This window comes from Pongo abelii, chromosome 11, assembly GCF_028885655.2.
Source record: "Pongo abelii isolate AG06213 chromosome 11, NHGRI_mPonAbe1-v2.0_pri, whole genome shotgun sequence".
Lineage (NCBI taxonomy): Eukaryota > Metazoa > Chordata > Mammalia > Primates > Hominidae > Pongo > Pongo abelii.
This window is the reverse complement of record NC_071996.2, coordinates 82,483,472-82,501,000: the sequence shown is the minus strand read 5'-3', so window position 1 is coordinate 82,501,000 and position 17,529 is coordinate 82,483,472. Positions and strand designations below refer to the sequence as shown.

General features: G+C 40.5%; 1 protein-coding gene across 2 annotated transcripts in view; it reads left to right on the top strand.

Moving 5' to 3' along the window:
• Window positions 1-2,205: 2,205 nt before the first annotated feature.
• Window positions 2,206-17,529, top strand: part of ZNF385B (zinc finger protein 385B) — a 420,524-nt gene continuing 405,200 nt past the window's right edge. For both annotated transcript variants that reach the window (XM_002812641.4, XM_024243898.2), the window contains exon 1: window positions 2,206-5,642. The gene's annotated coding sequence lies outside the window, so the exon portion shown is untranslated. The remainder of the gene's footprint in view (window positions 5,643-17,529) is intronic.

The window sequence follows — 17,529 nt, the reverse complement described above, 5'->3', positions numbered from 1 at the left end:
TTATTGAAATGATTGAATGACTGCCTGGACCTGGCTTCTTGAAAGTCACTTCTTTTGTTGCAGCAGGGAATCATATCCTGTCGTTTACATGTGTGTGCATAAGACTGAAAAATTCCCAGCTGCATTTAAGCTTGCATTGAATATCTGTAGCTGGTTTGGTAGTCCTAGGCACTGAAGGTAGTGCATGAATGCAAACAAAATATAAGAAATAGTTCCTAGCTTTAAGAGTCTGACAACCTTATTGAAAAGATGAGATAGGAAATAGCTACCATCTTTAGGGAGTTGTTTCGGGAGGTCCAGCTGGTCATCCATAATCAAAAAATGTTGAGAGGTCAAAAGTTACAATGTATTCATAATTTATCAATAAACAGGGGTCTTTCTCCTCAGACTTCTCAACTTCTTTAAGGTAACCCTGCCTTAAGGAAACTAAGTTGAGAATGGCTTCAAAAGCTATGGTGACACTAGTTGTACACGTGAAAAAGAGAAAATGTAAAACCATGTACTATGCAAATGGATACTGAGCTGCTCTTTGTAAGGCACTATATATTAGGTATTATAAAAGACAAAAGAACCAATAAGATATGATTTCTACTTTCAGCAGAACTTACAGTCTAATCAACACTTTTGATTAACCTCAAGAAGTAGCATACAAAGAGCTTTTTAAAGCTGAGATAAACTTGGGTTAAAATTGTGGCTCTCCCAATTTGTGATCTTGAGCATATCACAAACTTACTGATTCTCACTTTCCCCATTTGTAAAGTGGTATTAACAATTTCTCCTTCATAGGCTTCTCATAACAATAAAATGAGACAATGCACGTGTACAGTGTCTGGACACATCATTCTTTGATAAGGGCTAAGTGGTGCCTATTTAGACATTAAAGCTTTTTGAAAGTTATTCAACACAGTAAGTTCAACATTAAATAAACATAGTTTATCTAAAAGTATGATATTGGTTAAAATGGAAAACTATTTAAAAATACAATTTGAAATCAAAAGATAGTAGTCATCGGGGAGCTTCCACAGTTACTAGGCAGTTATGGGTTACCTGCCCAAGGGAAGAAATTGAAAAACTGAGCCTAGAAAATAATGGAGCATTTTTGAAAGTAGTGTTACTATGTTCAGATTTATAAAAGGTGGAAGAAAAATCAAAATTGCAAATGCATTTAAAAGAAGATTAATTATTTTATATTTATCTCAGAGCAAAGAGCCAAACTGGGGAATGTGTGTTAACCACGGTAATCACCTTGCAATCTAATCAGGAAAGGATTTGGGGTATTGTAAAATCAGTGCAGTCTTCGTCTTGGGGCCCAAGGCAGTGCTGGATTAGGTTTCAAAGGGACAGATGCATAACAAGAAGCACTGTTGTTAACTGCAAAGCCATGGCTAGAGTCTAGAAGGAACACTTTTACAATATTGATCACCTCTGGACACAAAAGATACTACTGCCCCAGAGACGGGGCATGATGTCACAGCAAAGCACCAATTCCACTAGATCTCAAGAAAGTAAATTTATAGGAGGAAAGAGTGAAAACAAACAGCTCAGTCACACTTGAGAAAAATATTTAAATAATTAAATATCAAGATAAATCATAATGTGTTAAATGTAAAAAAGGAAGACATATTAGTGAGCAAGGAATTTAAATACATGGCCCTTCTCTGCTAAGAGTATTCAAATAAAAAAGGAAGATGAAAGGGAACCCAATTTCTAGTTAATAATAATAATAATAATAAAGGAAAAAAAAATAAAAAAAATAATTATAGGCCAAGAGGATAATTCTTTTTCAAAGAATACTAAAGATTCACATAAAAAGAATCCCCCAACACAGAGAGAGAAAAAAAGAATAGCATAGTTTCTCAAGTAGGCTTGAGATGTAAGAAGTTTTATATCCTTTCACCTTCCAAATACATATGCTACAGTTAGATTTTAAATAGATTTAAAAATGAGACAAATGTAAAACACAAATTGACAACTCAGGAACAAATTTCAGATTTACAGTTAAAATAAACTATACTTTTTCATACATTTTTAGAGATATAAGTCTAGGTCAAATTTGGAACTTCTACCTAAAATCATCTCATTAGCCTTAAAAATCTATCAATTCCATTATTTTTTTTCAAACATACAAGAAAATGATACTGAAAACTTACTGATCAATAAATTCCCAATTTTTTGTTTCAATTCATTTTTATTTATTTTGAGTGGGCAGACCTCCTTAAGACAATTACTATAAGTGTCTTTGAAGAAATACTTTTTTTTAAACTGAGCCTGAGTTCGGACTGTTAAGAACAAATGTTATGAAACATCTATCCCATTAATTTCTCACAACATGTGAATGTTGAAATAAAATACAGAATTTTCTGACATTTGCAAGATATTCATGCACCCTTGTAAACAAACATAATTTAGTAGCCTATTAAGAAATGGGTTTTCTGCAGTCAAATGCTCCCCACTGAGCTATACCCCTCAACTTTGGGTTTTCTATTCCTAGGTAGTCCAGTTTTCTTCCATTGCAGGAGTGGTTTTCAAAATATGGCACCTGCCTGGAGTACAGAGTCTCACTGATGGCTGCAAAGTGATCCAAAATGTCTGTAGGGCCTTGTTTTACAATATGACATCTTTAAAAAAATATTTCCATAGGTTTTTGGGAGACAGGTGGTATTTGGTTTCATGAGTAAGTTCTTTAGTGGTGATTTGTGAGATTTTGGTGCACCCATCACCAGAGTAGTATACATCTTATGTATGAACTCATTTCCATTTCTCCTATAGTAAAACTAAGGGAACTATGAAGTCTCCAAATTTGTTGATATTCCTTGTTATCACCAAGTTCTTTATTCACTGGAAAGTGTAAATTTGTGAATGTAGTTAAAAGGAGTTCGTCTAGCTAAGGTCTTCAGTATTTAGGAACCAATGCACCATACACTTCATAAACGCAAAAGTAGAAAAAAACCTTAAATTAATCCCTTTCTGTTATGTTCCTCCTTGATATTTGGGCTCTTTCCTTGATGAACTACCCTTCCAGTGTTGCTGCTATCCTGACCACTCTCCTAATGCCCCGAGCCTAGGGCTATAGTTCTCTGAGTTGGTTTACTCCATTACTGCCAGGAGTGAGCCAGAATGTTTCCAGGTAAATGGTGCTTGGAGGCTTTGAGGATAGGAGAATCCCCTATGTCAGATAACACTGTAAAGGCATGTTCAATGCCGAATTATACAACAGAAACACATTTGCATCAGAAAATCGAGAGAGAAGCTGTTTTTTCTCTATATATTTAAATCTTGTGTTTTTAAATTTAATGTTGTTTCCATATTGAAGTGCGTTTACAAAGAAGGCACTGCAATTGTTTTGTGCTTGGGGCTCCAGAGGCCTTAATCCTGCTTTGGCTAAGGACGTGAAGGGCAGGATTCTTAGTCAGTTATGTCACAGGTGAATAATTGGGAGTTGTCTGCATGTATTTTATGCTTCTTTCAGCTGTAGGAAATGCAACTCTCAAATTATTCTCTGCTGTGAGTCTTAGCTATAGGTGATTAAAAATAGACAGGGAGGAGGAAAGGATATAGTTGCAGTTCGCAGGACATAAAAAATGCACATGCTGCTAAATTGTGCAAGCCACGGAGAACACTTCTCACAGGTGTTCCACTCTGCAGAGGTTACTCATTTGCCTCCAAGTACAATCCAAGGTGTTGACTGGAGACTTTAAGGGGCCCTCACCCCTTTCTCTGCATCTTAGATTCCTGGAGATATCAATACTTACCTGAGCTCAGAGGCAACCTCGACAACCACGCTGTCCCAACTCTGAAGTGCATGGCACTGGAAGCTGGGTGTTTTTCTCATGGAAGGTTTTTTGCCTCTGGAATTTCCTGCTTGTCCCAGTCTGCCAGAGCTCCATCTTACTGACCTTCAGGGACTTGTGAAAGACGTGTTTTCAACATAACCTTTATTGATGAGAAGAGACCTTAAGATCATAATTTTGTGAAAGATAATTTAAGCAATTATCATAGCTCATGTTCTTTTGGGTTAAAATGATTGAATTTTGGTGCTGTCCTTCTGTAGTAATAGCAACTTCAAATAAGGTGCAGTTTTAAGAATAAACACACCAATAAACGTTTGTTCTTAGTATTGAGACTGCCGACCTGGATGTGAAGATATTTGGATTCTAAAAGTAAAAAAACTGTAAGTCAGATTTATGCCCTTTCTCACGCTGGTACCTCAGACGTGCTGGTGCTTGCAATAACCCTACATTCCAAGGTGGGTTAAAAACACAGCCTGCTCCTTTAGAAAGCTCTAGGATGGTGTGATTGTTTGTCACATCTCAAGCCCACCCTGGGAGAACAACATTGGCTTTGGCTGGACGTTAAGATATTTATTCTAGATGATTATGCCAAGACATTAACAGCTGCAGGATTAATTATTTACGTAGTGAGTGTCAATCATCTGAGACAAGAACCAAAGAAAAATATTTTAAGATCATCTGGTTAAAAAAAAAATCTCTGCTATATAACACAGCTCTCTTGTCATTCATAACTCTTGAACTTCTCCCCAAAGAAGTAATCTCAGAAAACTGCTCTTTTAAAATTATTTTCCCTTTCTTAAGTGTTCTAACTGCTTTCCCTTTCAGAACCGAGCACCTTGGCCATGTTTGCACTAATTTTCAGAAGATGCCCTCTACATCAGGGTAACCGATGACAGGTTTTAGTTTTGAAAACTTAAACACGGAAAAGAAATCCGGAGGAAAATGAGCCCCCCACCCACAACCCTTTCAGATCCGCGGCGAGGCTGCGATGCCTTCGGCGCTCCTGGCCTTCCCGGCTCCTCCAAATATGCCGAAGCTGCTAGCTGTGCTCTGCTAGCCCAGGGGTGGTCAAAGAGGCAAAACAAATAGTTGGTCTGACGATCTCCAAGAAGAGAGTTTCACTCTGGGTTGACTAATATTGGAAGCATCCGCCCCATCGCGGGGCTTGGCATCTAGGCTTTGGGACCTCTGCCATTGCCAAGGATCTCTTCGGGGACCCGAGCCCCCGGGCTGAGGACCGCGGGGGACCCCTGGTCTGGACGGAGCCTCCTCTGGCTCGCTGTGCGCGCACGCCTGGAAAGGCGGGATTTAAGGCAGCGATGCTGCAGGAGGCTCTGCAGTGTCAACGAGCCCCCGAACGGTCCCGCCTCATTCTCTCTCGTGTGTGTGCCTCGCAAGTCTCTGCTTGGTAAACCGTCACAGCCTCGGCGCGCGAGAGTGGCGTTGGCACGTCCAAACCCCGGGGTCCTCTGCCAGGCCAGGGGGGCGGGCGTGCGCCGGGGCCGGGCCGGGCCAAGCGCGCCCAGAGGGCTCCGGGCACACGCCCCTCACCTGGGCGAGGCCCGGCGCGCAGGCGCTCAACGCGGGGGCAGCGGCCGGGCGCTTAAGCCCGGCGCGGGTAAGAGTTGGACAGTTCAGGGGCCGCGCCGGGCCGAGCTGTCGCCAGCGCCACCTCCACCGCCGCCGCTGCTACCGCCACCGCCACCGCCTGGGCTGCAGCAGATCGCGGGAGAACGTCTGCACGAAGCCCCGGTGCAGCCCTGGCGGGACCGCAGCAACCACCGGAGCGTGAGCAACAGCTTCCCGGCTGGAGGAGCCACTGCCCCACGCGCCCGCGGCCCGCGCGCCGAGGTAAGCTCTGGGCGCCCAGCCCAGCCCGGCGCCCCCGGACTGGGCGCCCTCTGCTTGCCCGGCCCCCGCCTGCCTCCGCAGAGCGAGCCCGCACCTGGGCGCGCCGCCCGAGGGAATGGCCGGGAGCCCCCCTCCCGGTAGAGTTTGCACTTTGTCCTACCGTCCCACTTGTAGAGGAGGGCGCCCAGGCGCCTGTGGCTTCCACGACCTAATCCTAACTCCTGCGAGTCCCTGGAGTTAGGATTAGGTCGTGGAAGCCACAGGAGCATACTCCTCTGTTTCCCAGGGTAGGCTCCAATTCTCAAGGACGGATGGAGAGAGGAGAGGACGAGGAGAGTGCCCCGCTGTGTTTAGCCGCAGCGCCTCGTCACCTGGGCTGGAAGTTTGGGGTTTGTCTTTCTCTCAATGACCGGGAAATGGGTAGTTAAGGGACCGAGGTGTGAGAGGAGGGTAGCGGTCGAAGCTTGGGGTCGTGGGAGAGTTCTGCAGCAGAACCCAGATGAGATGGGGACAGAGGGGCCGAGAGAAGGTCCCCAAAGTTTGCACTTGTTGGGAGCCCTAACGGGCGGCCTCGGCCACTAAGCGCTGGTGAAGGTGTCAGGGAAGGGTGGGAGGACACTGTGGGACTGCGGAAGGGACGAGGAGAAGGGGAGGGGGAGGACCATCTGTTTCGCCACTGTTATGTGCGGGGGCCCGTGGGGAGAAGGGAGAGCTGGCAGGACGATGCTTCCCTAGACTCTGGAGGACAAACAGTTTTTATGGTGAACCTGGATAGGGAGTGCTGTTCTTCAGGGGAAATAAATTGCCAAGAAGTATCCCCCCTCTCCCCACGCCCATGAATACAAAATAACGCAGTTTTGGAATGCTCTCAAAAGTTCTTGGGTTGGGAAACGTCTTCTTTCATTTTCATACAGAGATGAGGTTTGCATTTCCTTTTGGTTTTGCTTTGCTGAGGAATATCACGCCAAGGGGAATGCAAACTTTGTCAAGATGTAGTAGCAAAAGATGTTCCTATAGAAGGAACAAAACATTTGCGTTATAGGGCCTAGCCTAAAGCGTGGAAACTGGCAGCGTCCACACAATTCATGAAACGGTAGGAAATGCATTTATCTAATTAAAAAGAAGACTTTTCATAAAGTCAATAAGCTACATCTTTTTGGCTTGAAAGAACTCCCTTAAATGTTCCAAGGCCAAATTTCACCGCTTTTCAGAGTCCTTTAATCTTATTTTGATGCCATATGTGCATTGAGTATGTGCTGCCCCTTCCCTGTAACAGATAAATGCCTTTAGAATGCAAAATACAGCATTGCAAGTTCTGTTACTTGAGGTTTTTAAGATGAAAAAGATGCTTATTTGATCAAAGTGTTGGTTGTTTTTCAGATTCTATATTCCCATAAATTAAATATTTGCGGATTTATAATTTACACTCTTACCTGTTTCCGAAAGTGATTTGAGGAAGCTTGGGATAAAAACCACAAATCAAATAGCTATTCTTGTAGATCACCTTGACCTCTCTTGGATGCATTTGTAGTAAAATGCTTTGGGGAAGGTGAATTCTTCTAACAAAGGAAAAATTACTGTCCATGTTGGAATCATCTTGGTAATATAATGTTTTGCGGCATAATTTCATATGTGCTTTGTTTGCAGTATATTATTTTACATTACATAAGTAATGATCTCTTTATAGAAGTTTAATAACCACTGAGTATCATCTATATTGAAAAAAATGTTGATATTTTATAGCATTTTAACAATATACAGATTCACAGAGCAAAAAGAAAACAATGAATTTAATGTATTTTTCTTCAACTGAGGTACAAAGGAAACCAAATGGAGGTGTCTCCTCTACAGTCAAATCAGAGAGGGAACTGTCATTAGTGCTTGTCACCCAAATATGGCCAATTAGTGAGACCTGTCAGCTGCTGGAGGATAACTTTAAAAACTATTAAATGAGGATCGATCAAAGCATATCAGGTGCTCTCAGCATTCTTTTTCTCAGGCAAGTGACCTGATTCAGAGAAAAAAAAGTCTTTCAAAACAATTCTGAAAGGTGAAATGCCTATACAGACTAATGCTATGTGGATTTGGGCACCATGAAAAAGACAAGGATCTTAAGTCCTTGGACTGGCCACCCCGCCTACCCTGCCCTTAGACATTTTTCCAAGCTGAATTTGAAGATATCATTGCTTGATTTTTAATAGCAACAATTTATATTTTAAAAATTGAGCAATTAGCTAACTTCTTACAGGAGTGAGTCTTTGTTCACATAAATAAAGGGCAAAATTTGCTCTGCTGTTCCCATAATATCCTATATGTCTTTAAAGATCTAAAGAACAGGGAGTGTGTGTCTGTCCCAGTTTCCCACCGCTTTTTATGTGCCTCTGGTTTTTATTATAACCCCTCCACGCCATTTCATTATCTCTATTTTGCCACCACCCCAATTCCTGTCTCTGTCCCCACTGCGTCTCAATATGGTCTTTTTACCTTTTCGTTTTCTTTCTTTCTTTTTTAAAAAATTTTGGGGATTTCTCTTGATCTCTGTGGTTTTATAGATTATAGGTTATCTCCTTTTTGCTCTTTTGTATGTTACTTTTTATTCAGTTGTTTCTTTTTATTAGTGCTAGATTATTTCTTCCTGAAGTGACATCCTAGCTCTACTCTCCCTCCAAAATTTTATATTTCCATTTTGAACCACCTAAGAGATAGCTTTATATTGCTCTCATGTGCCTCAACTCTACCAGGTCTAAGCTCTAATTAACATCTTTCTCCTAGGTGAACAAGGGTGACTTGTATCAACTTTAATATTTTTCCTAGTCACTGATAACCCTCCCAGTATCTTTGCTTTCCACATAAAATTCACAAAGTCCCACAGACTTCATCTCCATGATGCTTTATGTTGCCTGCTTCTTCATCTTTCTATTCCCCTGGTGGCTATTTTTTTCAGTCTTCTTATCTCTTTCTAGAGGCTGTCACAGTGGCTTCCTGACTCGTTTCCCATCTCCATTCTCTCCCAATTCATTTCACACTCGGTTTTGCAGAATAAGCTTCCCAAAAGAGAACCAAGCTTAATCACTGGCTAGTAAACTTTTCCTTAGTGTCCTACCAAGTGACATATAAACCCCTCCTCAAACAGTGAAGACCCTCTGCAGTCCAGCCTCAAAGTAGCTCTGCATTTTTTTACTTTGATCTCATTGGTTGGTTGACCCAGTCATTAATTTATTAATTTATTTCGTGACTATTTGAGTGCCTACATGACAAGCACAGCGCTAGGTGATAATTTTAAAAGCACTATGTGTTTTGGCTTCATGATACATTTCAAATATTATTTTTCAGTGTTGGAATTGATTAAAATATAATCTTAAACGGTTGGAATGGGGTCCCAACAATCCCACTAGCTCCCCCTCCCTACCCTTAGTAGTCCTGAGGCATCGTCATAGAGTCTCAAGTCTCCTTGATACAATTTGAGACTTCTCTAGGCTGAAGGCAGTGTTTCCTTAACACAGCAGGTCTCTGAGCTCTGTGTCATTGCTTATGTTGTTCCCTCTCCTAGGAAGGGCCCTCTCACTTCCCTGCAATTATTTCCACTTGTCAGAGAGTCAGTGCAATTGCACATGCTTCCTAATCTCCCTCTGCACTCCAGCTTTTGCTCCAGCAAACTCTGTTATAGTTTGCTTGATCTCTTCCCTGTGGACTGCGAGTCAGTGTCTTCCTGATATATATGTGCTTTCTGCATTCTCCCGTAAGGGCACTGCACCAACCTTGCCTAAAATGGGACCTTCATTTCCTGAAATACCCAGCTCAGGGCCTGCCACATCATAGGACATCAACAAATAATTTAACTAGTTGGATTGAATTTTACCCAGTTCTGTAGTCCCAATTTGTGTAATAACTGTCTTTTATTAGCACCTCAACATGGTTTTTGTAGTAGAACCAGTGCTTCTTAAACTTTAATGTGCATATAAATCATTAAGAAAATCTTACGAAAATGCAGATTCTGGTTGAACAAGTCTAGGATGAAGCCCAGGATTATGCCTTTCTCACAAGCTCCCAGGTAATTTTGAAATAGGTGATCCTTGAACCACGCTTTGAAAAGCAAGGCAGTAGATGATGCTTAACAGATTTGGGGTTTTCTAGCAGCCCCTGCCTCTCTGCCTGGAGATTTTCCTACAGTTCGTTTTTGCTTCAAGATTATTTTCTATTTTGAAAGTACTGTGGGCTTGGATATGCTTTCTGAAGCTGAATGGAAGGTTTGTTTATTCCCTTGTATTTTTACCTCATTTTACTTATGCATGATTGCAGTTGCTAGTTCTCCTTACTACATTTTTCTCTGGCCAGTTGCGTTGCTTTGTTAAATATTCCTTCTCATTTCCCTATTATTTGCAGATTGCAGATTGTGGCTGTTCTCCTTTCCCACTCTGCTTTGACTTTTTTTTTTTTTTTGTCTCTGCTGTCTCTGTTTCTTAAAATTCTCTTCAGGTGCCTTGGCTGACTCTATGCCCCACCTGTTTTCCTACTGCTTCCAAAATTTTTTAGCAAAAGGAGCACTGAAATAGGGCGCAGGAGACTCAAGCTCTCCTTATTGCTAGGGTGCGATGTTGGGCACAGCTGTTTCTTTTCTGGGCTCCTGTATCACTTGTAGCTGAAGGGCGTGGGTTACTTCCTGGGTCTACTTAAGCACTAAAATGCCATGTGGGATCTGCACGTGGGGCAGAAGGAGGAGCAGGTTGAGGGCAGGAAACAAAAATCTGATGATGATGCCGGTGCTGATGTATGCCCCCATCTGGTGTTCCTGTTTCAGGTTCCTGTTCTAGGTAAACAACTTGAACTTTAGTTGTTATTCTAGCACTAATTGAAGAAATATTCCTATTTCTTAAGAAAATGAATATTCCTTGGTATCCTCTAATCCAGTTGTTCTCACTCCTGGATTCACACTGTAATCACTTCAGGAGCTTTAGAAAAACAGTGATGCTCTTAGCCATTTCTAGGGGATGGTTTAATATGTCAGTATTTTAAAAATCTCCCCCTTTCCAGCCTGGATGGAGAGCTACAGTACCTGGTCTGTAAAGGCAGTGTAGTGCGGTATTTAGGAACACAGCATTTTTCCAAGTCAAACTGTGGCTTAGCCACTCACCACCAGATTTGAGAGCTTGGGGCAAGGGTTACTTAACTTCCTTGGCTCTCAATTTCTTCATCTGTGAAACGGGCTGACTTGGTTACAGGATAATGACCAGCAGTAGAGTACTGTGCACACTGTGATTGTTCAAGGAATGGCAGTAGCTGTTTATCACCATAATCATACTATTAAAACTTACACTCACTGCATTGGTTAAGTGTCACCTTGCCTTAGCCAAGTTAACACTTTTCTTGTCCCCCAGGTCAGTTTCAAGATATTCAGCACCATGTAATCAGTCTGAAAAGAAATTTATGAGCATATTTTTAGAAATCAGTGAAAAAATACTGAAGAAAGTATATATACTAATACAAAACAATCGCCCTTTTGCTTTTGATCTATTTGGTGCCACATCAACTCTATGATCTCATAAATATCAGAGATGGATTAAAATACATATAAACTGGTACAAAAGATGACCAGGCTTTCATACCTACTTTATGAAAAATGACTTAGTCTTTTAATAAAGACAGTTCTATCATCAACAAGTAAAAAAGATTGAAATTCATGGACCTAAGAGAGCATTTTATTTTGGAAATAAAAATGAATGTACAAAGCATTTACATTTCTGAGTTTTTAATGGGAAATGGAATTTAAAAATAAGAAAAGCACACAGAGAGAGATATCCTGTGCTATGCAGGCAAAAGCTAATCAACTTTTTCTTTTCTTTTTGGCTGAGATTCTGAAATAGCCATTATGTTGTTATGTTATCATTATATCAGCAAAACGAAGATTAGATAAATGGACATAAACAATATTAACTGGGGGCCATATTCCACTTTTTTTTTCTGTACACATCTGAAAATAAATAAAAGAGGTGCTCTGTGATTCCAGTGGGCCTGGCAGAGCTACTCAATCATGATTATCAGAGATTGTTATGCTGATATCCTTTGCATGTGAAAGAACTGTAGATGAGTATGGTTTTTCATTGTGTTCTCTTGGAATAAAAAGTTTCATTTCTGTATTTACTTTAGGATCAAGGAGAATATTTGCAGTTAAATTTTCACTAACAGCCTAATGTTTATTTTCCATAGTGTGATGTGATGTGTACTTTTTTAATAACACAATTAAGAAGACATAATGAAATTTTAAAAAGTACTTTGAGCTACACTAAGAAAAGGCCCATTGTGAGAAATAATGAGCGAATTCTTCTAAATCTTTGCTTTAGTATACCAGTGTTAAAATTGTGTAAAATTCTACAGAGAGCTGTGATTTTTGATGTGCATTAGTTAAAGAGGTCCATCTGACGGACAGTGTAGTAAATAAGGTTTTCATTGTCTGGAGGCCTGGACTCTTGGTTGGCTTATACTGATTTCAAGCCAGGGCTCAGCTTCAAATTCCTCTTAGGCTTAACAGATTCCTATTCCTGTGAAATAGGTTGGTGCAAAAGTAGTTACAGTTTTTGCCTTTTTTTTTTTTTTATGGCAACCTAATAATAGGTAAGGATATGGAAATGACTACCATTCATTCAAAGACAATCATTAAATCAGTGTCATTGTATGTTTAGAGTTAAAAGAGATCTTTGTACAAAATCCTCACTGATAAATTAGAAAAATGAGACCCAGAGAATTTAGAATATTTAAAATTTGAGCCTAGGGAAATTAAACATTACAAGTAAGAGTAGAAAACTTCTGGCATTAACACTAGCATTTAAACTTCACAGAGAAATTGTGTGGACCCTGTGATTTCCTTAGATTTGATACTTTGGATGTGAAAAAACTTTTTCTCACAGGCTGAGGGAGAAGTTTTACCTTACATGGTATGAAAAATCTAATGCTTAGAATAAGAGCACAAAAATGCCATAGTTTGTATACAAATACACATACTTGTATATAAATACAGCCATTTCAATTTTATATATGTGAAATTTTCTTTAAATTAGCCATTGCACATGTTCTTAGACATCTGGAAATGCTGATGATTAAACACATCTTAGTCCCTGCACGTGATGCACTATTGAAGATGGGAAGTAGTAGAGCCTAAATGTTGAGTTTGGTTCTGAAGTCATATTTTGTGGATGCAAATTTCAGTTCTATTTATTAGTTGTGTGACTTTGACTAAGTTACTTAACCTCTCTGTGCTTTAGTTTACCAAGTCTGAGAGATATAATGAAAGAATCTTCCATGGGGTTGTCATCAGATAAAATTAGATAATGCACATAGCATACTTCACAAAGCTCTTGGCACCTACCATACTCATATAGGTAGCCATAATTGTACATTATACAGTTTAATTATTAATATTAAATACCTATAGATACATGATTTCTTTGCCAAGATAACTTTTGCAACTCTGACTTTTAAACCTTCAGTTTGAAACTTACTAGGTATTTTTCAATTATATATTTTCTATTTTCTCATCTGCCTTTCCTTATTTACTTTAAAAGAACAATGAAATGAAAGAGCATAGAAATGTGGAATTCTAAGCACTACAAGGACTTGTGAAAATTTGTAACCATGTGAAGCACAGGTGCACTTGGGTTCTTGGACTTTTGGAAAACCAAGTAACTTAACACATAGCTTCTTGTGAATATGCTTTCTGAACTTGGTACACATGTGTAAACCTGGAATGTTTGGAAATGACCCAAGTGAGGGAGTGATCCAGGTACAGAAGCCAGTTTATGTAAACACGGTTTATATAACTAGGGCAGACTCATTTAAGGACAGTCTTTTTTTCAGGCACTAGAATTGTATTAATAGTTGGATAGTCACCTGTCCTGGGTTCATAGGCATTGGTTTTCACATCCAAATTTGATTTTCTAAATTGGAATATAGAAAGAAAAATAATTTGTAAGAGAAAGATATAATTGGCAAACTATGGGGAGAATTACCAAAGAGCTTAAGTCCATATATACCTCATTACTGGTTCTTAAGAGTCAATCTAACTTTCATAGGAATAAAATCTTTAAGACTCAAAATGAAGAAGGCAAGATTTAGTCTTGTTCTTCTTTTGCATAGTCGTCTTTTCTCCCATGCTTGTGGTCATCAAGCTGGTTCTAAAGCCATCTCTAGTGTAGCCATTATTGGACTTTAGCATGTGAAAGAAGACCTGGGAACTGGCTAAAGATACAGATTCATGGAATTAACCCTTGAAAGCTCTGACTCACTAGGTCTGAGGCAGGACCCATTAATCTAAGTAAGTGTCCCAGGTGATTGACAGACCACACTTGGAGAACACTCCTACCTTAAATTGCTCTGAGAAATCACCCACATAGATCCCATCATATGTGAATTCTGGAGAACCAGTCTGTGCTCTCTCATTGGGTATTCACTGGCCTTTACTTACAGGTTTTAGTCCATGACGGGTTTCCATGCCAACACGAACCACTGGACGCCTGCCGCAGTATCTATGTGAGCTCACTCACGGCCTATGGATTCCAGGGCCCAAACCTAACCCTACAAAATCTGAAAGAGGTGGTAGGAGGTGAGGTCCTGGACCCAGCGATTTTTGGCTCCCAAGATGATAATTATGACTACATAGAGTTTCATCTTTGCCTCCATGACTCACTGTATTTTTGTAACCACATTGATGACAGTGACCAGGTGGATAGTATTGAGACCACTATGGCTATTGAATGTCAGCAGTGTCTCTCCCCTTGCAAGTCTGCAGGCTGCTTTTTCCTTCTCTGCATCCTAGGAAAAGCAATTTATTCTGTCCTAGGAAAAGCAATAGGCTTCTTTCTCTATGGTCCCTTCCTACCTTCCCTTCTCCACAGCTGCCAAGTGGAGACTGAGATGACTGTGCCAAATGTACAGATGTGGTAGTGCACATTCAAACTGCTGTTGCCCTGGCAGAGACCTCCTCTTTCAGCCCTTGCAAATCCTTGAAGTCTTTCTTGCCTCACTGTGCATAGCTTACATAAGCAAGGTTTAAATTTGTTGAGAATTTCACAGGTTTTCAGATCTGTTGTCTTTCTTTTATATTGCATTGGAAAATGAACAGTATAATGTACTCATAGCTGGCATGGGTCAAAGGTAGTCTGATCTTTAGGAAAATTTGATTCTTGAAATCACATTTCTGAATTATTAAGAAATTATTGAGAGTTATAGCAAGAAAAACTGTTTACTGTGTATGGGCAACAGTTCTTCTGAGTCTTCAGTGTGTACTTCTGTAGATCCATTTACAGTTGCAAGCTATTGAATTTTTTCATGTTGCTATATGTAGTGAACAAAAATGACATTCAAAATTTTGAAGCATTTTGTCATGAATAGCTCTAACTCTGATCATTGATTATTTTAAAATCCAGCAATAGTGTTCTATCATGTGAAATAATGCTTTGTTATCTATAAAACCTCAGAGAGTGATTGAGAGGAGGGTGGGATAAAGTGAGAGCTTAGCATTTTCTTGTTGTAGGGTCATGTTATGATTGAACCCTACGTTCAGCCTGATTCAGCCCTCATAGATGTCAACTTTCTTTTCTTTTTATTTTTTAAGAGACAGGGTCTTGCTCTGTCACCCAGACAGGAGTGCAGTGGTGCAATCATATTTCACTGTGGCCCCCAACTCCTGGACTCAAGTGACCCTTCCACCTCAGCCTACGAAGTAGCTAGGACTACAGGTGTGCACCACTATGGCCAGCTAATTTAAAAAATACCGTACTGGTGATGTTTTGCTGCGTTGCACAGGCTGGTCTTGAACTCCTGGCCTCAAGCAGTCCTCTCACCTTGTCCTCCCGAAGCATTGGGGTTACAGGCATGAGCCACTGTGTCTGGCCTCAACTTCTTTCTTTAGCTGTAAGGAAGGGCTCAATGGTAACTGAAGAGATTGGTGAAGGGGGTGATTGGCAAAAAGGTTGACCTACTCAGAAAATGATAAAACCAACCAAATTAAATGTGAGAGGGAACTTTGCATATGGGAGATGTCAGACTTTCCAGATCTTCTTAAGAGGCAAATTACTGGTCACATGGCAAGTTTATCTTCTAACATTGAGGAAAAAATACAAAAGGCAACATCTGAACTGTTGCATAAGGCTAACTATGGTGGTAATTTGAGGAGCCCTCCACGGGATGGATTTTTAAGAGTCTGCAGGGCCTGGGTTTAATTGGAAAGGTCATACCACACTAAGGATCTCTCGATCTAGCCCACTTTTTCTTCTCTCTCAAGCCTTATTATAACCACAAGAAAGTGTGCACTAGGATCGTGATTTCAGCACTTGTTGAAGCCACTCTAAGCAGCCTTGCATGATGAAAGACATATAGCAGAATCTGTGTGAGTCTCCCGCACCTCCCTGGCTGCTGTTTCTTAACCCTCTTTAGCAAGAGGACAGGCAAAGCATGTGCCTCCCCATCTGGTTCTGAATAAGAAGGCTTTGAACAGACATGGTAGTTGCCTGCAAACACTTGAAGGGATGATATGTGGACAAGGAAGTAGATTCATTTTTCCGAAGTTCCAGCAGGCACAACCAGATTCAGTGGGTGGGATCATAGGGAGGCAAATTTCAACTCAATATGAGAAAGAACTTTCAAATGATTCACTGTCCAGTAATGGTATGGCTGCCTTGAAGTTTCATGCTCCCTCTAGCTGAAAATATGTGATGGATGAGAGGATCAGCCACCAGACATAACAGAAGGAATTCCTGCATTGAGTGGAAGCTCAGTTGAGCTGATTGCTACAATCTGTCCGCTTCTTGGCATTATTGATAAAATAGTTTGAGGAGTGACTCTAGGGGAGAGGGATATGTAAAAAGAAAGGAAGTGAGAAAGGTGTTCCTGAACTCCTTAAAAGATGATAGAACAATTACTTTACCTTTCCCCCGCCAGCTTTTTATTATTTTTCCAGCTTTTGAGCACACTGCACTTATTAAACACCTACTATATGCCACAGCATTATCTCATTTAACAGCAAAAGGCACAGATCCCAGTGTGTTTCCTCTTAGCCAGAGTTCTGCAACTGATTGCTACCCTTCACACAAGGGTTGAGCTCCGTGGTCATCTTCGGTGACTTCTCACAGGTTATGCTGCATACCCATCACAGCTGAGCTCCACTCCTTGATAGTCTTTTCATGTTTCTGTTTCACATTTTCTGTGTTTCTCTTATGGTGCTTGCAATATTAGATTGTAATGATATGTTTGTGTTGATTTTTCTCACTAGACTGTAAGCTACTTGAGGGCAGACCCCTTGACTTATTTATCAGGTTAATGACTATACAAGTGTCTAGCAGATAGTAAATGCTGTTGTTCATTGACTCAATATTTTATTGCTCCTCTCATCACACCCCTCCCTCAAAAGAAATACCCGTGATGACTTTTATCCTCAACGTTTGAAACTAAAAGGAAAAATACCGGATATTCTTTCTCTTCTGGACCCTACCTTCCCAATACTAATCACATCCTAATTGTTTACCCCACCCATTCTATTTCAGGGATGGAGGGAAAGAATTATGCCAAAAAATCTCCAAAATTAGAGAAGAGAAAACCAGCTATTATGCAACTCCTTCATCTCCCCACATAGATGTGTTGCCTTTGGCATCACTAGTGGAAGGATGAGGAGGAATCCTTCTCCTGCTTTTAACTAGCTGTGTGACCTGGAACTAGTCCTGTGACCACCTCATTTATTCATTCATGATGATTTTAAGGCTCAGTCAGTCTTAAATTCTGTAATTCATAATCTCGTTTCTCTTCAAAAGTTTTCTGAAGTCCTTTTGTCCTTTTCCTTTGCATGGTATTCTCCTGAATAACCGCGAAGCCAGAATGATGCTGATAAGGGAAGCAGTGTTGG